The sequence below is a fragment of the Notamacropus eugenii genome, chromosome 1 (genome assembly GCF_028372415.1).
Source record: "Notamacropus eugenii isolate mMacEug1 chromosome 1, mMacEug1.pri_v2, whole genome shotgun sequence".
Taxonomy (NCBI): Eukaryota; Metazoa; Chordata; class Mammalia; order Diprotodontia; family Macropodidae; genus Notamacropus; species Notamacropus eugenii.
In genome coordinates this window covers 651,919,749-651,945,672 of record NC_092872.1, presented here as the reverse complement: position 1 = coordinate 651,945,672, position 25,924 = coordinate 651,919,749, and the positions used below count along the sequence as shown (strand labels likewise).

Here is a 25,924-nt window from a genome sequence, read left to right as displayed (position 1 = left end):
TCCAGAGAATGATCTTTTATGAATAAAAAGCATTTATTAAGTGCAATATGCCGAAGATTGGGAATAGAAGTATGTGATCCTTACCCTCAAGGAATTATATTCTAAGGTAAGAGGGAGACAACACATGTAGGGAAGTGGTGGCTAGAGAAAGATGTTTATGATCTGACAGGCGTAACAATCATGATTGTAGCAATAGAATAAACAAAGATTTTTTTTTAAAGAGGTGGGAAAAGTTATTCAGCAAAACTAATCAACACATTGAAAAACTCTGACATTACGTGTAGTGTTCTATAGCCCCTCACCTCTGGATAGAAGAGGTTATCTTTTCACATGTTTCCTTTGGGACCAAGCTTGGTCATTATAATTTCACAACATTCAGTTATAATTGTTTAATTCTTTTGACTTTCGTTGTTGCTGTCATTATTTTTATTGTTTCACTTTGCATCTGTTCATATGCATCCTTCTAGTTTTCTCTATTTATTATCATAATTTCTTATAATATGGTAATATTTCATTATATTCATTTACCACAACCTGTTTAGTTATTTTTCAACTGACTTCACCTAGTTTGTTTTTGATTCTTTGCTAGCACAAAAAGTGCTGCTAAAGATATTTTGATTTAAGACAGTTTAAATCCTACCTTCTATGGGTACCTTTTGTCTTTCTCCCTCAAGCTATGGCTTTTCCTCTAGAGACCATCTACCACTTACTCTTGTATTTACTTGTATGTTTCTTGTATTTACTTTGTTATTTACGTAACTTTGTTTTCCTCCATTTGAATGCCAGCTCCTTAAAGGCAGGGACTGTTTTTGGCCTTCCTTTATATCCCCAGATCTGAGGTTAGGCTCCTGGGAAGTACTCACCCAGTCACCGACTCCTTGTATAGGAGACCTTTCTTTTTGTCATTGATCTCCTTGGGGCATTATCCCTCCCTGGGAATCTGTAGGTGATAGTGTATGAACATTTTAGTCACCTTCTTGTTATAATTCCAAATTTCTTAGATAAATTCATAGCTCCACCAATATTGTTTTAATCTACTTAGCTTTCCTTAACCTTTCCAGCAGTGATGTTTCTCATCTATGCCAGGTTATTGGATTGAAGGTGAAACCTCAGAATTGTTTTGATTTGCATTTCTTGTTTTAGTGATTCCGAGAATTCTTTCATAGGGTTGTTAATAGTTTGTAATTCTTTTTGAGAATTATTTGCTTATATCCTTTAACTACTTATCTATTGGGAAATGACATTTTTTTAAAAGTAGTATTTGGTACGAAGTTTTCCCCCCAGCCAACCACTTCTCTTTCTATTCTAGTTGCATAAATTTTGTTCACACAAAGACTTTTCAGATTCACTTAATATAAATTATACGTGTGTATATATAATCTTTTCCAATCATGGCAATCTCATTTGGCTAAGAATTCACCCCTAGGCGTAGGTGCCAAAGATACTTTTTCTGGTTCTCTTCTGATTTTTTATGGTTATGACCTTTAAACCTTAGGTCATGCATTCATTTTAATTTTATTGTGCTGCAGGAAATTAGATGTTATGCTAGGTCTAATTTCTGTTGGACAGCTTTGTAGTTTTCCCAGAATTGTTTTCTGTTGAGTTCAGTTACTATATTTCTCGTCTTCCCCATTTGGTTGTCTACTTTTCTATTTTTTAACCAATACCAAGTGGTTTTTATTGATTATTGCTTTATAATATGATTTGAGGTCTGAAAGTGCTAGACGTCTTTTATTCCAACATTTTTTTTCATTTCATTTTCCCCCTTTATTTCTCTTGATAGTTTGGATTCTTTTTTGTCAGTCCAAATAAACTTTATTTTGAGCAAATCTATATAATGTGTGCCCTTAGTAATTTGGTTGGTATGACATAGTCTGTAAATTAATGTCGGTAGTATTTTCATTTTTTTGGGCATGAAACAGGTTAATCATTTTTCTCTAATGAAATTTTGTAGATAATCAGCTAAGACCTGGAGGAGTTAGGTGCCTCTCCCAAGGTGACAAAGCTGGCTTCCTGATTTCCAGTCTGATGGCCTCTTTATTATACCATTCAGTCTTCCTTTGGCATCTTACATTTACATAATGCTTTTCAAAAATGTGACATTGTTTGCCAAATACAATAGTAAATGTGATTTGATTTGATTTTATCTTTTTATTGGGTGAACAGGAAAAAAATAAGGTGTTCAATTGATGTCAACACATTCTTAAAAGATGCTTGTTTGACTTCTATGTGAAATATGTAAAAAGGCATAACTATAAGATTTTTATACGGATCTAGTTGCATCATTTTTTTCCTTATAACTGTCAGACTGAAAACTTAGCATACATAGGCTAAAATACCTTTATTTTACTTTAATTTTTATTCCTTTGCCTTTCCCTTTTAGAGAAAAGCCATCATCATTTGGGGCATCCTGGCATTCTTAGGCTTTTACTTTTGTTATATTGTCATTATAGGGTTGGATTTGTTTGCAGCCTTTTTTCTGTGGTTTTGGCTAATCAAATATAAGTATTTAAATAAGCATTGTTTTTCATTTGTTGTGTATGTTATCTCATTTGGCAGCTGAAGTTTTTTTTTTTTCAGTAGTTGAGGTTAAGTTTTTTTTTAGAAAATAAAGTTTCTTTATTAAAAGGTAAGCAGCCTTAGTAATAGGTTAGAGTCTAATGAGCATTTTATCTCACTACTTCTCATAGAAAAAGATTGCTTTCCCTGAATTCTTCTTTCTTGGTTCAGACTGACCCTGCTGAAAATCACAGCAATCTTTCATCATCTAGTTTGTATCCCTAGCCCATAGCACAGCACCTGACAAGTACTTCATAAGTGCATGTTCTTTGTGAATTGTGACCTATTACTTCCCTTTCACAACAAAGTGCCTGATATGCTTCTAACCTGTATATTTCCAAAATCTTATTCATCCTGTTGACAGAAGTAGAGATATTTCCCTGAGTTTCTTCCCATCCCAGTTAATTTAGTCCCTAGGATATATGGTAATCCTATAATGGAAAGTGGTGACTTGATCCTGTATTTACTCACTGACTCAGTATCTCCTGGAGTACTATGAGAAGAGCATATCTAACAGGGAGTGACCTTTCATATTTCTCACACTATAATATAGTTGTGGTCCTTTCAAGGACAAGATAAGCCATTTAGAGACTATTCTGTATCATTTTGAGTGATAGCCCCACTTGATGGGGCTTAAGACTTCTATCTCTTCTTGACCTCATCAGCTTCCTTGGATTTAAATATCATGTCTAGGTAAACTAGGCACAGCTCTATATCTCCAACTCTTGTCTCCTGAGCTTCAGTTCTATATTACCAACTTTACCTGTTAGGCTATATAGGAACTGGTTATCCCATAGAAAATCCCCAACATGTTGAAAACAGAATGTGTTAATTTTATCCCCAAACCTACTCCCTTCCAGATTTCCATATTTTTACATGGGAGCAACCAGACTTACAGACTTACCCAGCTTTGCAACCTCAGAATCATCTTCAATTCCTCATTTTTTTACCTATTAAATCTAATTAGCTGCCACATCTTCCATAAAAGTTCTCCCATCCCTTCCCTTTTTGCTAGCACATCTAGCACTTTAATTCAACTTCTCATCACCTCTCATATGAACTATTTCAACAGACTCCTAATTGGTTTCCCTGCCCCTTCCCTCTTTAATCCATCTTCTCTACATAGTGACCAAAGTAATTTTGTAATCCAGTACTGTCTAAACTCCAGAGGCTTCTTGTGACCCATGTGGTCAAATTCATACTCTAGTAATTGTTTAAAGTCTTTCATGGCCAGAGTCCAGTCTGCTTTTCTTATCTTGCTGTATATTACTTTTCAGTTTAGACAAATGCTCCTATTTGCTTTTTTTTTAACACACACACAAACACATACAACCTTCTCTCAGAGTTTTTGTATAGATTGTATAGATTATGCCCTATGTCTAGAAAGCATTTCTTTGAATATCTCATTTCCTCCAAAGTTTAACTTAAGCATCAGCTACATGAAGCCTTTTCTGATTTCCCCCAACTCCTAACATCCTCCTGTTATCGTATCTCTTTCTCTATACATACATACATATATGTATATATACATGCATACATACATATATACACATATACATATATGTATATATGCATACATATGTATGTATGTGTTTTGTATATATAATCACCCTGTAAAGAATGTTAACTGCTTAAGGACAGAGGCTGTTTCTCTTTTTTGGTCTCTGTATCCCGAATGCTCAGCACAGTGCCTGGCACGTAGTAGGTAAGTAATACAAATGCTTGTTGATTGATTGAGTTGATGCAGGCAGAGGGAAAAAAGGATAAAAATATCCCAATGGAGGCCAGTCAGTGTGGGAATGTAGGGAGCTGTTGGTATCTTATACTTCAGCTGGAGGAAAGGTGAACTCAAACACTCCTCCTCCCCCGTCAAAGAACAACAAGAAGAAACAACCTTGTTTCTCCTCCTGACTTCCCTATTCCTGTTCATGTCAGTGGCATTGTCCCTTGTATTCAACCCAGGCCCTCCACAGTCCTTTCCATTCTGCCTTCAGAAGCCCTCTTCCTTTGTCTCCTTCTGTTTCTACTGCCATGTCCTTCATTACCACTACCCTAGAGCAGATACCCTTGGAATTCATCTTCCTACTTCCAGATGTGTCTCTCCAGTGCTGTCTGTCCTACACACAATTGTGCCATTAATCTTTTGTATGCATAGCTCTTATTTCACTCCCCTGTTCAAAAGGTTTCAGTGACTTGTTATTAAGCATAAAGTTAAAAGTGTTCAGCCTGCCGTTCAGGGACTTTGAGCCTCCACTAATCTTCCTAGCTTTATTCGAGAGTATTCCCCTTCCTGTATTTCATGCTCTGGTCAGTTTTGACTGCTTGTAGGTCCCTAACAATGTCCTGTATTTTGTCATTCTTGTGATTTTGTGCCCTCTTTTTGTTACCGTTGGAGTCTTCTTCTAAGCCCCTTTTTCATTCCTCCAGTAATTGCCTGTTAAAAACTTCTCCAAGGTCAACCCAAGGTGCCATCATGGAGTCACTCCATGAAGCCATCCAGACTCCCTACCCCCAATCAGACGTCATCTTGCCTTTCTGTACCCTGCTCACTTCAATTCTTTTTCAACTGGACTTGTCATTTAACTATGATGGTCAGCAGCTGATGTAGAATGATCTACCTCTATCCATGTAGAACAGTGCCCATCACTGCAATTTATCATCTTTGAGAAGTAGGATGGTATGTGTAAGAAAATGCCCTAGTACAAAGGAAGACAATCTGAGTTCAAGTCTTGGCTCAGGCGCATGTTGGCTGTGTGACTTTGGGCAAGTTATTTGTTAAGTTATTCATTAAATACCTGAGATCCTTTGGTAGTATATACTTAACAAATGTTTCTGAAGCTGAATTGAATTGTCATTCTGTACTTTGTATTCTGATTCTTTTGTCACACTCTCCTTTGAGGTCTATTTCTTTCTCTCGGTGCCTGTCTTATCTTTCCTGTTAGACTGGAAACCAGTGAAGGACAGGGATCTTACCTTTTTAAAAAATATATATATAGCCCCAGTGGTTAGCGCAGAATAGTGCTTTTTAAATTTTGATGTGAAGGAATTAATGAACAGTAGAATTTCTGGATTAAGTTGTTTTTTTGGTCTCTGAAATTATATAGTATACATAACTACAGATATATTTGATAGCAAAAACATTTTCAATTTAAGAACACAAAATTCATTTGAGATATCTTTGGGTCATTTCCATCTCTGTCCTCCATTCCCCGACTTCCTCCTCTCTTCAAACCCATACCCATCATCAGTCTTCTCTTTTCTGAACTTTAAACACTGCGCATATATTTTTCTTTTCAGGCTATCCATCAAAGAGTGGAGTTATTATTATCTTGACAACTCATTTGACTTGGAAATGACACCAGATCTCTCTTTCTTACCTTCTCATGGGATGAGAGCTTTGAGTGTGGGGTGGGAGGAGACAGAAGGGCAGGAATGGGAAGGAAGTCTTTTAGAAACTGTAAGGAATTGACTTTCTGTGGTAGAGTGTGCTTATTTATTTTTTTTCTTCCTTCCTCTGTTCCCAATAGTTTTACACCAGTATCATCTGGAAGCTGATGGTGAAAGTTTTGTTAGTCTTGTCAGGAGCTAGTTAAAAAAGAAAGGTTAAGAATGTAGAAAGTAATCTGCAGCTGGTGTCAATTTTAGAGCCCTGAGCATGGCCAAACCTAGCAGATCAGTCTAGCTTTACCTGTCATATTCCTCTGTGAGGGATTGGTTTACATTTGAAGAGGCTGCTCCTGACATAGTTGTCTATTTTTGGCACCAGGAGGCGACAGTAGAGATGGGAGATACATGCCACTTGCCCTTTTTGCAGAGGAAGATGAAATGAATATCTACCTTTTGAGAATATGTTTTTTGCAGCTGGAATATATGTCAGTGTGTACATGTGCCTGTGTGTTAGTGAATTCCTGCCTATTTTTCCTATTGGATTCTGTATGTAGCTGATTAGCGTGAAGTTGAATGATAACAAAACAAAAAGGTGCTAAGAAAAATCTTCCTCACTGGAAAAGAAAGATGATACTTCTGTCACAGTTCTTTGCTTAGGCCAAATGACAACTGAATTAGGAGTCATCTAGAGTCTCTAGAGTATGTGGGTGGTTGCAGGCTTAACATTCCTGCTTAGGGAGGGTCGGGCAGCATTGTTCGGGTCCGCTCTTAACAAGTGTTGAGAGGGTGCTATGCTTGAACAAACTAAACTAGATCTCTGTAGTCTCAACACTCTTTCTAGCCTTGATATCTGCCTTAGGGCAGTAATCACTCTGGGGTCCTCTCTTCTGAAAGATCTTGATGTGAAGGTACATTCTTGGACATAAATGCAGGAACCCTTGTGTTGTTTTTTTAAAAATCTCTTTGTCTTGTGCAACTTGTTTTATTGAACTCATTAAAAAGGCATGTTTGGCCCTTGTTCATCCATTCTCACTTGTCCCCAGAACAGGTGTCTCCATTCTGATATGTTACTTGATTTCCTTGCTCACTGCAATAGGAGATGGAGACAAAGATCTTGTGGGAAGCCAGCCAGCATTTCAACTTATTTTTAAGTAAACAGTCTCCTTTTCATTTATATTGGGCACTGGAAAACCCAGTGTGAATAGGCTCTTTGCTCACATGTAGCTGTACCTTTATACCCAGAGAACTGGGCTTGTAAGCACTTTGTGCATCTGTCACGGAATAGGGATTTTTGTCACTAACAATCGATCTGCTTCTCTTTAGATTTACCTTCTTTCTTGTTTTCATTGGAAGTTAGTGACCTTAAAGTATATCTTTTTAACATATTCCAGATGACTCATGGATTTTCAGCAGTGCAGTAGACATGTCAGAACACTAAAGTGTTGCTAGAATGGTTTTAAGTGAAGGTCTAACCATGTCACACCATTATTCAATAAATTTCTGTGGCTCTCTACTGCCTCTAAGATAAAATACAAACTTCTCTTTGGTTTTTAAAACGCTTCACAACCTGGCCCCAACCTACCTTGCTTGCCTCATTTTCTTTATATATATGTATATATATATTTCTTGCTTTTTTTCTTACATTACACTCCATCACTCTTCACTGTGCCTTTCCATTAGCCATCCCCAGTGCTTAAAACATCCACTCTAGTCTCATTTACCCCCTAATTTCCTTCAAGACCCAGCTCAAACACCGACTTCTACAGGAATGCCTTCCTGATTCCCCGACTACTAATGCCTTCTTCCCCTCACTTAAAATATCTATCTTGAGCTTATTTTGTGTGTGTCATGTGCATTTTAGGAAGGACATTGCTAATGTGGACAATATCCTGAGGAGAGCAGTCAGAATGCACAGATCATGCCACGTGAGGATTGGTTGATGGAACTGGAGATGCTCATTCTTAAGAAGAGAAGACTTGGGGGAGGGGTGAAAGGGACATCATAATTGTCTTCAAGTATTTGGAAAAGAGATTTGATATGTTTTAGTTGGCCCCAGAGAGCAAATGTGACCTCTGTAAGGGAAATGGATAACAAAATTTAGGAGTGATCCAGAAGGGGAATAAGTTACCTAGAGATACTGTGAATTCTCTCTCACTGGAGATCTTCAAGCAAAGACCAAATGGCCATTTGCTACCTACCGTACAGGAGTAGATTCTTATTCAGATAGAGGTTAGACTAGGTGGAATCTGAGATCCTTTCCAGCTCTGAGATTCAGTGATTCTGGGTTGCTTGCATGGGTTTGGAGGATAGATTTCAGCAAGTCCATGAGCATGGATAGGAAAAATATTTTCTTTTAAATTTTCATTAACCTCTAATGAAATTAGAATTCTGCATTTCCTTCACTAATTTAAAAACGTTATTTGGAGAAGAGGTCGGTAGGGTTTAGCTAGATCACCCTAGGAGTACATGACACAAAAGGGGTCAATAACCTCTGAGATGAAAGGATCAAAGAAAAGATCTGCCTTCTAAGATAATTGTTTAAAAAATAACTTCTTTACCTTTCTTGTACAGTTCTTTAAAGTCTTGAGAAACAAACTCAGATAGACATGAATCCATTCAATATGACTGAGAAATGTAAAGCCCCTATTAAGACCCTAGACTAGGAACAACCTCAGAGGTCATTTAGTTGAACCCCTTTGTGTTTCACAGTTGAAAAAATAGACCCAGAGAAGTGAAAGAATTTGCCCAAAGTCACACAGCTAGTAACAGGCTTCCAGTGCAAGGTTACTGATTCAGGAGGGGTTTTTATTAACCCCTTGATTTTTTTTTTTTTGGCAACTTGTCTATCGACTAACAGGCGCCCAATCAATCAAGCACTGAAGCAAGAATTTATTAAGTGCCTACTTTGTGCCTGGCACTGAACTTTGTATGCTGAGGGTGCAAAGAAAAAAATGAAATAGTCCTTTAACCCCTCCCCCATTCCACTAGGGCCAAAACTAGTCTGGGGAAAGTAAGGGAATCTTTACTTATCTAGAAATGATTTGGAAGCTGCCTGAAGTCTCAGACCTGAGAGATCTTGATGGAACAAAGGAATGCTCTCCTTATTTTTTATTTCTACCTCTGTGGTGTGAATAATGTCTAGCTCAGATTCACTATATGAGCTTAACTCCTGTTTTAAAACTCAGGTAATGTTAAGAATCATGAAGGTACTTTTTACTTTTTATTCCTGGATTCCTAACCCCAGATAGCTTTCAAACAAAAAGGCTCAACGACCACTTGTCAGGCAGCATGGTAAAGAGAAAAGATTGATGGATTATGAGTCTAAAGCTCTACATTCAACATCTGGACCTGACATTTACTAGTTGCATTACCTTGGACAAGTCATAACCTTGTCTAAATTTCAGTTTCATCATCTGTATTTTTGCTACCTCACTTGTCAGGGTTGTTGTGAAGATCAAATGAGGTAATGCATGTAAAGTGCCCTAAGCTCTATAAAAATGTTAGCTGTTGATTGATAGAGCTTTATAGAATGTACACATGCAGTGCATATGGTTGAGCCAGAGCCAGTAGAAACCAAAACATTTTCCATTTTAATGTAATGCCTCAAGATCAAACCCAAAGTTTTCAACAATCTGTTTATATAGGTAACAAGAGGATCCCCACTTGGAGAGAACCAAAGACACTGAATGACTTACTCTAGATGACACCAAAGGTAACACAAACATTAGCCAGCATTACCTATGTAAAATGTTTTTTCCCCAATAAACAAATGATTGTGATTGGTGCCTTCTTAAGAGGGAAACTGTTTGATTTTTCTAAAGAAAGCATTATTTTTCTTAGATATTTTCGTAGATATATATGAAACATATTTTCACCTATGCTGTGAGAACATTTTAAGTAATCGAGGGAAGTTTACAAGCATTTATACAAAGTATTTCTGTAGTTAAGGCAACTCTTCATTATTTATTTTTTGCAAAGAAGATTTTCTTTACATAAAGCAGTCCAATGTTGGGGGAAAAGGAATAGAATCATAAACTTAGAAATAGAAAAAAACTTAATAGATCATAAATAAGAAAACTGATGGATACCCAGGAAGGTTAAGTGAATTGCCCAAAATCACACAAGTAGCAAGTGACAGACAGAACTGGGATTTGAACTCAAGGCTTCTGAGTCCAAACCAACATACTTTCTGATACTTCTTTACAAATTGGAGACAGTGTGTTGTAATGTACGGTTAAGAGATTCAGTTTGAAGTTGAGAAATTCCCATTGGGTTCTTCATTCAAGAGACTCAGAGAGGATATGTAATCTTCCCAAGATCAAATGTTGAACACTCTAATTGTTAGAAGGCTTTTTATTATTTGACTTAATTTTCACACAGTTGATCTCCGTTTTGTTTTTTGAAGATATTCAGTATGGCTTCTGAAAAATGTCATTCCCAGTATTTGTTAGTATTAGTGTCTCATCTCTGAGATTATCTCCAATGATAGCTCATTTGAACATAGTTACTTGTATCTTATGTTCCCCCCAGAGTCCCCTCGCCAAATAGACTGTGACCTTATTGGGGACAATGGATTTTTTTGTCTTTCTTTGTGTCCCTGTATCACAGTGCCTGTACCTTGTTGCCTTGGTATACCTCCTATATCATTTGTTCTGTAGGATAAACAACCATTTCTGATGTGGTATAGTAGTTATGAGACCTTCACTGCCCTAGTTGCCATCTTTTGCTTTCTAGTTTGTCAATAATTTTCTTAAAATGACACCCAGAACTAAATATTAAATTCCTGTTGTGGTTTGACCAATGTGGAGATAAACAAACCTTTTATCTTCCTTGTCCTAAGTACTAATACTTTTACTAATGCAGCCTTTACTGTCTGCCTCATACTTATATTGAACTTAAAATCAGCTAGAATTCTGTTTATTTTTTTCATGCATTGTTGTTAGGCTAACTGTCACCTACCACTTGTACACTGATTTATTTTTTAAAATCTAATTATAGGTACTAAAATTTATGCCTTTTGAATTTTATCCCAATATTCTAGCTTGTTTAAACCTATCATTCCATGTACTTGCTATCCTCCGAGTTTTATGTTTATCTCTAGTCTTGATATGCATGCCTTCTGTGTCTTCAAATAATTTTGATAAGAATGTTTATCAGGAACCAGATCCTGGAAGAAACCTTGCTGCATACCTTTAGAGATTTCCCTCCAAGTTGACCTTAATCTATTAATTAACATTTGAGAGTATGATTGTTCAGCTAAGGATTACTGCCAGTTTTGGTCTATTGTTATAAAGAATTTGTTGCCATGGGAATTTGCCTCTGTAATTCTTACAGAGTTGGTATCCATGTGACTTCTGACTTTTCAATGTGCATTTAGTTAGATGTTATGAATTAATGAAGTTTTGGTTTTTTAAAAAATAGTAAGTCTAGTAAAATATAAAATACAGTTAATTCTTAATCATTTGGGTGTTGGCTTTAGTTCACTGGTCTTCTAAATCCCTTAGTTTTTCTCCCCTCTCTATTAGAAAACCTTCAGGACTTTTCTTCCTTATACTGGCATTTAAGACCCTCTTCAGTCTAACTCTAAGCTCTCTTGTCTAGCCTTATTTCAGTTACTCTCCTTCCTATCTGTAGCCCCAAGCGATATTCACAGCACTGTAATTCTGAATTGCAAAATATAACAAGATTCTCTACATAGAAGACAGAACCAAAACATTTATTTAAACACCAGAAAGTCGAATCCATCATAGCAACAAAGAAATCTACACATAATAACAATGCAGGGGGCACCACCATTCCCCAAGCCTTCCCCCTGCATTTCCCTGCCTTCCCACAAACATTCACAGCTCACTTCCTGCTTCTTCTCTCTCCCTCAGCTCTAACTGCTGTGTCTAACTTCCTCTCAGCCCTGCTCCACCTGTTTGGCAAGCCCCTTCCACCACAGACTCATGTGACTCAGGCTTCCTTGTGACTCAAGCAGGTCAGATGCACCTATTAATGGATGGGGAAGATCTTCCCATTATGTAAAAATATATCAACAATACACTCTCTTCTTTATTTCAGTCAGAGCTGTATATTCAATCATGCTCTTTTCTTGTCCTGCTAGTTTTCATCTCTGTGCCTCTACTGGCACTGGTTCCTTCATATCTGAAATGGACTTTTCTCCTTTATCCTTCTCCCCAATCTATATATGTTGATTTCCCTCCCTTCTTTGAAGGGCCAACTTAGATGCCACTTTCCCATAAAATCTTCCATGACCTGTATCTCCACTCCCAAACACTTTCCTCTGCAAAGAAAATTATCTTTTCCCATTCTGATTTTGCATAGCACTCTACTGGTTTGGACATATACTTCCCACCTTCTGCTATGCCTTGTATTCTAGTTATTTGTGAACGTATCTGGTTCTCCTCATTCTTCCTCCTCCAATTATACTGTTAGCTCTTTGAGAGCAAAGATTGTGCCTTATTTATCTTTATATCCTTAGCATGTAGCACCAGGTCTTACACAAGGTAGGGACAGTGATTTGGCTCCAAGAGACTGTTATCTGATCTAAGAGGATACCCGATCAACCAATAAGAAAGTGAGAAGATGGGTTACATCCTACTTAGTGTCTGTAACAACCATACCCACTGTTATCCCTCAATACTTCCAGTACTCCATCCCTCTTTTCACTATACAATTTCCTAATTTCCTTCCTTCTGGATCAGGAATCTAGCCCTCAGATAGTTATAATACAAGTACTACCTCAGTATCCACAATGGCAGCTTGGCAGGTGCCATTGGGAACATTCTGCCTCCACCCTCACCCAAACATACCCACCACCTGTCCCCCAGTTCACCTTGTGGTTTTGACAGGGCCCTTCAGAGTACAGGCTATAGCTCTTGGCTAGTTGCAAATGAGTAAGAGCCCTTTTGTGCAGGGTAGAGGGATTCAGATAGGAAGAATAGATATGGATGATTTGCATTATGTATTGCAGATGTACTGCATTATCTTTTACTTCCAAGCTTCTCCTCTCATGATCTTCCCTTTTTCTGCAGCAGGCACTGACTTCTTACTGGACATGCAGGTTTTTTAACCTCCATACTCACCCTTACACCTGTCAGTAAACTTTTATTAATTGTATGTTTTGTATGTATGCACAGGCACTGTGCAAAGTGCTGGAAATTCCAAGAAAGGCAAATAGTTCCTGCTGTCAGGGAGATCACAGTCTAACCTGGAAGATAACTTGTATGCAACAATGTGCAAGCAAAATCCATTAAGAATAAAATGGAAATAACAAAGAGAAGATGCTAGAATCAAGGTGGGATTGAGAAGGGCTTTCTAAAGGAGGGATTTTAATTTGAACTTTAAAAATGTCAGAAAAGCCAGGAGGCAGAGATGAGAGGGAGCATTGTAGGCACAGGAATCACTTAGTGAGGAGATGGAATGTCTTTTTTGTTGAGCAGCCAAGAAGCAAACATTACAAGGTCAAAAAGCTTATGGGAGGGGGGAAGGAAGGAAGGAAAGTGTAAGGCCTAACAAGCCTGGAAAGGTAGTAATGGCCAGCTTTTGCCCAGTGTTGTACTGTCTGTCTCTGCATCTCTTCCATCAGTGTATCAGTGTCCTCTCTATTCAACGCAGCCACCACCCTACCTCATATCCCTATCCCCTCTCGTATACAGTAGCTTGCTCATTGGTCTCCCTGTCTCAAGTCTTTCCTTTCTCTGATCTGTCCTCCATATAGCTGCCAAAGTGATTTTCCCAAAGCGAATATCTGATCATGTTCTTTTGCTATCAGAAAGTTCCACTGGCTCTCTGTTGACCCTGGGATGAAATATTAGTTCATCTTAATTTCATGCTTTTAAAAATATATGTGCATTTTCTATAAGCGTTATAACATAAGTAGCAATATATTGAACTCACTTATCTAGAGTGAGGATCACCCCTCAGAGTACTAGGGATACCCATGAGGGGTTGAGACATCTTTAATGTTTTTGATTTGAACCCTTTTAGAATGTTCCCCACATACACAGATAAACTGGTATCCTCCAATAATTAATGTCTCAGGTTCATTTAACCAATTATCATCAATTAGCTTTTACAAGGAGGTGTTTGCTTCCAATTTATAGCAAGGAAATAAGTATAAACACTTTCCCTTACCCCCAAACATCTGAGGGGTGGGAATACTCTCCTCAATACCACCTAAGTTTCAGGAGAAGAATCAGCCCTGACTTAACACAGTTTTTACATTGCGTTTCCTCCGCCATGTTCACTTCCAAATGAGGCATGGCTGATGGATAGATGAATTGAAATCTCTGCCATTACTGAACTGGGCCCCAAAGGTTAGTGCTCAGGGTCTTCTTGTTGTACTGGTTGATCACAAAACTCTGCATAGACTTGGTCCTGGACCTCCTTATGGCTCACTTCCTTGACCTTTCAAAGCTCATAACATCATAGCCATCTCCATCTTCCTTTTCAAGAGCAGACACAGTAGAGATAGAAGCAACAACAGTAGAGCTGTGTATGTGTTCATGCGTCACATAGTGATGGCCTTGGTGGGGAGATAGAAGTTCAAGGTTTCTGTCTCCATTAACATCTTAATCCTTATCTCCTCACTTGAGCATTCCAGACAGGAAAAAGACAGACCAAAGGATAGGACCTTGTTGACTACTGCCTTTTGAATGAAACCCAATTACCGCTCCTTAGGCAATCAAAGAGGCTCCTCTTCACCTTGTAGTTAGTGAACAGGTACCAGCTACAGAATGTCTATACATTTTCCAAAACCCATGTAAGAACTGCATTCGCTCATTCCGTAGTTTATTAAGTGCCTGATAATGTGCCAGACATTGTGCTAAATCCTGAGAATATTGTTTATAATCTACTAGCATCAGCCAAGTATTCTGAGAATGCTTATAACAATGGGGCCCAATAGTCCAGTCTCCCATTCCATGTACATAATAGTACATTTATAAATTGTTTAGTTATTTGGGGTTTTCTTGGCAAAAATCCTGGAGTGGTTTGCCATTTCCTTCTTTAACTCATTTTACAGATGTGGAACTGAGGCAAGGAAGGTTAAGTGGCTTGCCATGGGTCATACAGCTAGTAAGCGTCTGAGGCCGAATTTGAACTCATGAAGATGAGTTTTCATGATTCCACGCTGCCCACGTTTATAAATAGAGATTTATAATTTGTACTATATTTATAATTTATGATTTATAATTAAATATATACCTACTGGGGAAATTTACATCTATTCTCCATATTCCCTAAGATCACATATAATTGAAAAATGGCTGATCATGAACAGCTATTTCCCTATACTTTGTAGTTAATGTGATTAAAAAACCTTCCATAATTTTCTGTTCATCTGGTTTGACCTTTGACTTTTAATGGCACAAAGGACAACTTTGAGTTGATTCATATTCTACTCAGAATTCAAGAAGTGAAGGATAAGCCTCTGATTTTCACTCCCAACTACAACCATGAAAGAGATTTGTTCTTTGGAAGTGCATTCAACTTCCATACCCTCCACTTCATTCTTTGTCATCATCATAATACTCAGTTTTTACACAGGAAGCATCTTAACACTTTGAAAGATTTGGGGGTAAGGAAAACAAAGTCCATATTGTTGTTGTCTTTTAGCCATTTTGGAAAAGAGGATGTTGGTATATTAGCACATTTTGAGTAGGATAGATGTCTTTCATCTTGTACTTAATGAATAAAACTTTAGAAATACTCAGTTATAAGAATGTGCATTCCTTTTTACCTAAGGAACTTTTTTAATCCCTCCAAAAATAATTTAAAATTTCAGATTGAATTGATTCTATTGCACAAATGTTAGAATTTTTTGACTTTGTTTTAAAAATAATATGCTAAAAGGACCTAAAACAATTCCAAAGGACTCATGATGGAAAATGCCATCCACTTCCAGAGGAAAAAGTATGGAGACTGAATACAGAGTGAAGCAAGACTACTTTGTTTTGTTTTGTTTTGTTTCATTTTTTTTTCTTTTTCACAGTTCCTCTCATTCTTTCTAATTCTTCTGTACAACATTACTAATGTGAAAATATGTTTAATAGGAATGTATATAGAGCCTATATCAAATTGAAAATGGAAGTGAGTGTTGAAAACTATAAATAAATTAACTTTAAAAAAAAATGCTGAAACAACACACACAAAAAGAGATGCACATTTCCTTCGCTGTGAAACCTGATTGAGAGCCTGACTGCTTAATAACAAGAGTTGAAACCAACTATTTTCTTGTTAAGGTTGAAGAAGAAGCCAGGCAAATTCTAATCTCAAGTTTTCCATGACATGGCCTCAAAATTCTCAATCACTCTGTGCATTTATTTACTTTTTCTATAAAATAGGCAGGGTAGAATGGGAGTATGGTGAGGGGAGGACAGAGTCTGTATAAATATGTTTTCTGTAATATGGATATCTGAGCAATTATAGTAACTTAGAAGGTTACATAAAGCACAGTACTAATTAAATCAAAGATTGATTCCAGCATGGGCCATTTATCTACACACACACACACACACACACACACACACACACACACACACACACACACACACACACACACACACTGCATCCTACACAAAACCCATCCCACAAACAAGCTGTTTTTTTATATGTATATGTTGTTAGTCACAAAAGAGATTGAGAAAGTAAGTGTGGCTATCTCGTTGCAAGCAATAAGTCCCCACTTCAGGAAGAAACAAATCAGGTTACACATAGCATTACTGCCTGAGGGATAGAAACATCTTTATTTTCCTTCATATAAAAGACCACATACACATTGCTTATCTTGGGAAGAGTTGTTTAGGGTAGGCTTTGACTTTGTAGAAAGGGCCTATATAAGTGCATCATATCATTATCATAATTCTTGTATTCTTTTTACTATCACACAGATATAGATTTTCCAGTAATAATAAGAAATGTTTTTTCTCTTCCTTAATATAAAAAGTCAGTGATGTTGTAAAAACCAGGAAAAAATTTTATCTGAATCTTCTGGAAATCCAAAATGATGCCAATTTTACTTTCACTGGCTTGGTACCAGGTTTTTAATGATGGTCATGACTAATATCACTCAGCTTTTGGATGTTTTTATTTTTCAAGATGATGAGGTTTTAACAAGTCATAAGAGCTTTTCAACCCTTTGAGATGAAGCAATTGTTCCTGAAAGGTAATGGCTCTTCCTTGACAAGTCTCTCAAGTTCAGTTTCCTATTGATTTGAAAAGGTTCAGATTTTGGATTCATTTTGGAAAATACCAGTCCATGTCTAGTATTGTTATAGTTTGTCACTCAAATGTTAACTCAAGCAGTGGAAATAGTTTGAACTGCCATTTAGAGGCAGGTTATGTCTCCAGATTTAGATTTCTGGATAATATTCAGTAACATGAGACAGCCTAGAGATTAGTACATTTACAAGGGGAAATGAATTATTTAAAAGTAAATATTTCACATTCAAAATAAATACAAATGTTATGAAGCAAAGCCAGATGTGATTATGAGAAAATTATGGGGAAGGCTGTCTTTATGCCTATATAAATATGACCCCATCTTTATTTAACAGGCAGTTGCAAATGAATTTCTTAGAGGCATTCCTCCTTTGCTAAAGGTCTGAATAAAAAGCCGCTTGCCATTTATCCTGCTGTGAAAATTCACCTTCTCCCCCAAATCCAAAACTCCTCCCTAAATTCTCTATCAATGGAACACTTTATTTTGTAGGTTTTTTAAAAAAAATTATGTGCATGTCAGAGTTTTATATATTTCTATAGTGCATTATTTTTTTTCAAATTCTATAATATCTTCTTTTTTCTTTAAATCCTCATAACCAACTTTTGAAATAGGCAGATTAGGTGACATTAATCCTCTTTGGACAGATACAGAAAAAAAAATTCTTCTGGACACATTTAAGAGACTAGTTTTAGTCTATGTGTATGGGTCAATTTCACTGAATTTCTACATTTAAAGTATGGTATTGTTGTGCTACTCTAGTAGGGCACATGAAAGTGTCTTTTGCAACTTCACAAAGAATGAGGCAATGAAACGCTAAACATAGTCCAAGACTGACATTTTGGCAGCAACACTGACAGAACTGAAATTTCATGTAATAGAGAACAGTCTGGGAATGATGTTTGGGTCCCCTGTGATTATTAATGAGTGAGAGACTCCCATGTGGGCCACTGAAGACCTTTAACAGTGTTAGGCCTGTCTTGAGTTAGTTTATTACATTAAAATTGGTATCCTTTATAAATGGAGGTGAAATCAAGGGATTGCTTTTAACTGTGAAGACAGCCATGCATTTAATAGTGGATGGTATTTAAGCATTTAACTCTGTCCAATTAGATAAGACTTATAAATTAAACCATCAGCTAGTGGACTTTTTTTTCCCTATACACTTAACCTTCACAGAGTGCAGGGCACAGCATTTTAATTCACATCTAAAAAAGTTCATGGATGCAGAGTCATATAGATTGCCTTTTTTGTTGTTGTTTATTTACATCATTTTAAAAATGAATTTTAGAATACAGAATCGTGAAATGGTAGAAGTAGAAAGAACCTTGGTAGATCTAGTAAAATCCCTTCATTTTAGGTGAATAAACAGAAGCCCAGAAAAGTTAAAATGATGATTATCTAAATTGTAAGATATGTGATACTTTGGTGGGGGGAAAGGCAAAACAATGTACCTTTACTTGGGTAAATTTCACCAGTGCATCACTGTGCATCACTTGGTAGTATGGGGTTTGTCAAGAGAGTTCGTCTCTGTTTGCCACAGTTTGTAACAGTATGATATATGTATATATATATACTGTGATCTATACTTACTCATGACTTCCATTTATTGTTCAGTAATGTGACTCTGTGACCCCATTTGAAGTTTTCTTGGCAGATCTTGGAATAGTTTGCCATTTCCTTCTCCAGTTCATTTTATAGATGAGAAACTGAGGTAAAAAGGGTTAAGTAATTTGCCCAGGGTCACAGAGCTAGTAAAGTGTCTGAGGCCAGATTTGAACTCAGAAAGATGAGCTTTTCTGACTCCAGGCTCAGCACTCTCTCCACTGTGCCACCTAGCTGCCCCCGTGATTTCCATATGTAACTAAAATTGTAAAGTGACATGGGGTCATAGTTCATCACCTTGTACTCTGTAGCCACATAATACATAGTTGGTTGCTCAATTTAATTGCCCTGTTTTTTTTTTCCTTTGGTATAGATATTTAAAAAGATTTTTTTTCCTTTGGTATAGATATTTATTCTAGGTTATGCTATAAATCAGTTTGTTCTGTATTAGACTTGTGTTTGCCATGATAAGTGTAAAAAAGAATGTTACTTCAAAATTCTGTGTAATGTAATTCAGTGAGTTTCATCAACCATTAAGAGACTACTGGATATGTATTTAAGGTACTATGCTGAGTAGTGGGAAAGTCAGAAGGAGAGAGACAGACAGACAAACAGACTGACTCTGCCTTTAGGGAACTTATGTTCTCTTAAGGGGATACAATATGAATACATGTAGATACAATGTATAATATGCAAAGTAATTTCAAGAGGGGACAGATTGCTAATAACTGGATGGTGAAAGGCTAGAGGTAAGGGAACATCTTTTGTAGAGTATACCTAAATGAGCTTTGAAGGATGCTAACAGTTCTACAAAGTAGGAATAGAGACAATGTAGTTCAAACCAGAGGGACTCCTTTACAAAAGTGTGAGAGCATGAGAAGGGATGACATTTGTAGGGAGGAGAAACAGATCACTTTGACTTGGAATGGGGAGCAGTGTATAGAGGAGTAATAAGAAATAATATTTAGAAAGCCATTAGTTTTCATTGTTTTTCATACTGATTGTTTTTTTTAAATTTGCTTCATTTTCCATAAAAGTTATTTTTACTGTTTAGGAGGGGGTAGAGACTGATTTTAATTTATTCTGTTAAAGAAAAGCAAAGTAAAACATGAAAACACACAAAAAAAAACTTGTCCCTGGAGTATTTGCTGTTTATAAAGTTAAAAGTAAAGCTTGTAACAGTTTCTTTTATTGTTGGAGGAGAAATGTCATATAAGGATGTTTAGAAAAGAAAGTTTATAATATTGGGCTATTTTAGTCTTTGAATGTAACCGCATAATCAAGAATAAAAAACAACAAGACCTTTCATAGCTTTTGCCACCCACATCCTAAAGGAAGCATCCAATTTATTGTTCAATAGATACATGGGGAGGAGCTCACTGTAAAATATTTTCTTGCAAGGTCCAAGGCAAGATAAACAAAAATTTACATGAATATGAGAATCATTTGGAATCAAGAAATATCAGAGATAAAGGGAACCAGAGAAATACAGTCCAATCTCTTCCATTCCAAACTCTATTTGCAGATGAGAAATCTGAAGCCTAAAGGAATGAAGTGACCTATCCAAGGTTACACAGCTAAGAAATATCAGAGCCAAGGTCTCCAATCTAAGTTTTCTAACTTGAAAACCAGTTCTTTTTCACCATCACCATGCTGTGTTCTAATTCTTCAGCTTGAAGAAATGGGTTATTTTTTATATACCGATCCACAACTAAAGCAACAGCTTTCCCCAAGTCTTCTTTAACATAATGGAGATGAGCCTGTCTCTTTTGAGCTAGATGGAGCTAGCCTTGGTGAGCCTTGTTGTTGTCCTCTCAGTAATTAACCTTAGACGATAACTATATGCCCATGTGTTATAGAACTTTGGGTCTGTAATAAAAGGTTGTATCACAATATCAATAGGCATCTGAGGTTTCAGAATCATTCAACTCTCTAAATCTCAAATAGAAAGTATTCTCAAAATTCGATGTTGATGATAAAAGTCCCTGATGTCATATCACACAATTGTGTGACTTGGGCAAGTTATTGCCTCTATGCCTAAATTTGCCTATTTGTATAATGAGGGGGTTGGACTAGAGGATGATCTCCAGGGTTCCTTCTAGCTCTCACAATCTATTACCCTATGAATTCTCTATACAGTTGTACCTTTATATAGCAGATGTGTTCTGAATGTTGAATGTAAATGAAATCCTCTTCTTAGTGAAATACAAGGGCTTACTGTTTGAAGTAATTCTTTTTTTTTTAAGTGAACAATCCTTTTGTAAAGTGGATTGTGAAAATGTGCATTTTTGTGTTAGCTTCTCTTAAAGCCAAGATGCATTTGGACAAGATCTTCACAGATAAATTTTGGTGTTTTTAAACTGAAACTTCACAATGAGAAGGGTCAGAATGTTAGTCTATTTAAATCAAATGAGCTTGAACAATAGCAGGACTGTAGTCCCTAGTCACATGTAGGTCATGATACCCTTCTTAAGCACATGCTGTGATTACAAATTCTGTTACCTACAAATTTTTTCTGTTGTCTTATATTTTATACATGAAAAGACATTGTGGTTTGGTGGTTAGCATGACCGCTCTGGAGTTAGAAAGTCACAGGCTCAAATTGTGCTCTTGAACACATACCAATAGTTTCTCTATGAACACTTCATTTAAATTCTCATTACTCCAGCTAGCTCTCTCTCTAAGAATGAGAGCCTAGTTGGTCAGTCTGCACTGGTGAAGGAAAATCTAAATCAGGAATGTCCCACACTGAATGAATTCGCAGATCTATAATTTATTTTAAAAAATTATACATCCCCTAGGAATGTGGCAGCAAGCAAGTGACAAACAATATAATTATTTCCTGCCTTCCACTTCCTGAAAAGTTGAATAGATTGGGGTGGGACTCAGATTTCTGGATGATTTTGTTAAGAAGTTGGGTCCTTTTGAGATAAAGAGAAGACTTTGATTAAGATAGCAAGCCAGTAGCCAAGTACATCCATCTTCCCAGCTTTTATGAGTAGAATGGGAGGATTTTAAGTGTTAGCAGAACATTTGGGACTAACAATTCTGTAATTGTTAACATATGGTTTCCCTCCTCAAGAAGGATTGACAGAAGTTGGTCACCTTCATCTTAATCTCTTGCCAGCTTTTGAATGGCACTGAATATCTGGGTAAGTCATTTGACTTCCATGGACCTCAGTTTCTTTATTTTTAAAATGAAGGGGTTAGGCAAAGGGCCTCCCTTCCAACTCTAAATCCATAAACATCAAGAAGTGTCTTTTTTATTAAAAAAAAAACAAACCAACCCACATTCAGGAGAGGGGAAGACTGACCAATTTTTATACTCCATTTAGTTTTGTCTTTCCCTTGTCATTCTCTATCTGAGTCCTCTATCTCTAGCTTAGCCAAAATAATACATTTAAATAACAAAACTAAAATAAGTTTTAAAAAAATACACAGAAAAACTAGATTTTAAAAAGCTTTTTGAAAAATAGCATACGAGATATATGTCTGTACCTGTATGGTTTCCTCTTGTAAGAATATAAGCTCCCTGGAAACAGGAAAAGATGCTTTTTTGATCCCTAGAACACCTAGCAGGGTGCATTCTCTGACACAGGCTGTAAATAGCTATGATTTGGGTGTCATTTTGCTATCATTATTGTCCCAATATTGCTTGATGCTCTTGCCCACTTTCATGGCCCTATCTTTGGCTATGCTTTTTCAGTCGTGATGATTATGTTAGCCATTCAGTAAAAGACAGAGATATAGACAAAAAGAATGGCTTGTTGAAAATAGCATAGAGCTGTACATCAGGCAATTTGGAGACTGGAAAGGAAAAACTGAAAGCTTGGTTTACCAGTAGAAAGAACCATAGATTTGGAATAAGAAAACCTGCCTTTAAATCTCAACTTTGTTAATTTACCAATTGTATGACCCTGGACAGATCATTTAATTTTTCTAGACCTCAATTTCCTTACTTGTAAAATTAGGGAAGAAGTTTAGATCACCTCAGAGGCCCCTTTTAGTTCTAAATCTGTTTATCCTAAAATTGAATTTTTATGTTTACTGTTGCTGTGTCATGTATGGACTAAAGATGGCACATTTGATTTATGTGCCATTTTCAAAATATGTCAGTCTGGAGGGGAGTTAGTGATTTTAGATTGGGAGTGATATAGTAGCCAGAGAAGATAAAACTGAATTTTTTTTTAAAATGAATAAGAAAATACTAGTCAGGTTGCTAGATGGTACAGTGGACAGAGTGCCAGGCCTGGAGTCAGGAAGACTGCTCTTGCCTGAGTTGGAATCTATCCTCAGACACTTACTAACAGTGTGACCTTGGGAAAATCACTTAACCTTCTTTGTGTCAGTTCCTCATCTATAAAATGAGCTGGAGAAGAATATGGCAAACCACTCTAGTATATTTGCCAAGAAAACCTCAAATGGGGTCACGAAGAATCAGAAATGACTGAATACCAGTCAATTTCCTAATAGTTGTGACTTAGTCACACTTTTGGCCGCAGTTACAGGTCTTTCTGCCTTGTTAGGTTAAGATTAAAATTGTGTCATCTACCTCTATGTTGGTCCATCTGTTTGAAGAAATAAAATTAGTGTTGGCTTGTTGAAGCAGGAAACGATATCACTTTTTCATAATTCTTTGTTCCTCTTGGAAAATGCACATTCAAAGAAAATGTGATTGAGCAAGAATGATAAAAATGGGCTTTTCAGCCTTTTGCAGTTTGCATTTCGTATGTCTTGATATTACCCTTTGTGCATATTATGGTATAGATGGATGGGAAAGGAAGGAATGTAATGACAATTAAACTGAGGTGGGAAAGGCTCCACAAAGCATTGGAACAAAGGACATAGGAATTTCTGTACTGGGTCACACCCCTGCTTCACTGGGCCTAAAACTATGTTGTTAACAAAGGCCCCAGAGGTGTGCTTAGATTATTCCAGATATCCCCTTCATCTTCACATTGCTTAGTTCTGTCTGTTATACATTTGAAATGTCTTCTACCTATCTCCTCTATCCCTTCTCATTACCACCACCTTATTTCAGTCCCTCATTACCTCTAACCTGAACTATTAGAATATTTTCTACTCCCTGAATCTTCACATCTCTGTCCTAATACACAATTCTGATCCTATTACTAACTGCCTTCTCCGACTTTTAGTGGCTCCTCATTAACTGTTGAATAGAATACAGACTCCTTCACCAACATTCAGGGTCTCCCAAATCTGGCCTCAATCTATCTTTCTAGACTTCCTTATGTTCTAAGATCATCATTTTAGAGATGGAACAAACCTCTGAGGTTATTTAGTCTAGCCCCCTTCAATTTACACATAAGGAAGCTTAGGCCCAGAGGTGAAGTGACTTGCCTAATGTTATACAAGCAGTAAGCCTCAGAGATGGAATTTGATCCTCATTCCTCTGATTCCAAAGCCAATTTTTTTTCCCACTGTACCACACCACTCCCTCCCCTTCACTCAATCTATTTTCCAACTAAATGGTACCATTCAGTGTCCTTCAGTCCTCTTCCAATGTCATTATTTACTCCATCCTCCGTTGTTAAGACAGACTCCCCCTCCTATCTGTTGAATTTCTTTTCCTTCCAAGTCCAGCTGAAGTGCCACCTCATCTAGTATGTCTACCTTGACATCCCTACCCATGTAGATGGGCAAATACTAATTGAATTGAATTGCTTCCTTTTTGAAGGCTAATCTTTCCCAAGCATAGAATCAATTCATAATATGTGCTTTAGTCATTTGTCTTCTCTCTTTTCTAGATTGAAAATACCACAGCATATAGATTTCTTTAATTCCAAAACCAGTAGGCAATGAGTTTTTAACCTTTCCTTGCCAATCTATCTTATTTCTCACCACTAATTGGAAAATGTAGATTGACCTTGAGACCACAAAAGCAAATTTCCTATGTTGTTATTTAAGATAATTTACCTAGAAAAGATAAGCTTATCTGTTCATCTTTATAACTGGTTATAAATTAAATAGGCTCTTCAGGGGAAAAGAGTCTTCACTATAAGTGGTAAGCAACTCATAGAACTGATAAGACAGTACATGGAAAATACATTGCTAACTTTAAAGCCCTATAGAAAACCAGTTAGGATGTTGACACATGCTTGGAGCTCAGAGGAGGGTATAATAATCATAGAATAAAATTTTAGAGCAGTAGAGCCTTTGCAGTCACCTGGTATGATGCTCTCAACTTATAGATAAGGAAATAGGACTTGAAAAAACTGAAGTCATTTGTCCCAGGTCAATGAACTAGAGCTAGTTGAAGAAACAAAAATAGAACTTTCATCTTCCAATTATTCATCCAGTGTGCTTCCTATATTCTTACATTGTTCTTTCCCTAAGCTCCCTACTCCATAAACTACCTAGTCTGTCATTGGATACTTTGATTTCTACATACCTAGAAACTATATTATTTGAGATTGCCAGTCACCTACATTCTGATGGCAGCAATCAAGCCAAATCCTTTGGAGAGGAAGAAAATCTGCAAATTTTTCATGTGATTCTTTTAGACTGACAGAAAGTTTTATTATCATACACAAAAGAGAGAGGTCAGTGATTTTGTGAGTTATTTTGGCCAGGAGTAAAAACAGAAACCTGGGTGGGAAAATGCCTTAATTTGGCTTAGCCAACCATTTGGGACATCTCAGCCACTGCAGAGGGGTATCTAGGAGAGTAGTTTGGTTAAGGAGCACTTGCAGAGGGTGTAGCATGGTCTGTTTTCCTTTATCACCAGGTGGCACCAAATAGCTGAGACAAATCACAGCAGTAGTTTTCTAAATTGTTACTTTCATTTCAAATTGGGTTTGGCAGAGTTGCCCATGTTTGACCAAGCAAGTTTGCTATTAGTTCCAGGTTTAAATATTTCTTTTAGTATATGTGGGTTTGAAGTCTCCTTTGTTTTTTCTTGACCATTGGGAAACATACCATCATGGAGACTGAACATCCTTGAGTTCAACTGGTACATATCTACTAGCCTCAGGAAGGAGTCAAAGAAGATAGAGTTGAGGTCTTATCACTAACTACCAGTGTGATTTGACAAGTCTTTTCACCTTTCTAGGTTTCAGGTTCCTTGTGCATGAAGTGAGGGTTGGACTAAATCATCTCTACTTTCCCTTTGACCTCTAAAAATACTGA

At 36.9% G+C, this 25,924-nt stretch overlaps 1 protein-coding gene across 10 annotated transcripts in view; it reads left to right on the top strand.

The window, feature by feature from the left end:
* SPTBN1 (spectrin beta, non-erythrocytic 1) overlaps positions 1–25,924 on the top strand; it is a 270,174-nt gene that overhangs the window by 41,615 nt on the left and 202,635 nt on the right. For 2 of the 10 annotated variants that reach the window (XM_072635557.1, XM_072635558.1), the window contains exon 2: positions 9,591–9,658. The exons of the other annotated variants lie outside the window; for them this stretch is intronic. The gene's annotated coding sequence lies outside the window, so the exon portion shown is untranslated. The remainder of the gene's footprint in view (positions 1–9,590; positions 9,659–25,924) is intronic. 10 annotated transcript variants of the gene reach the window in all.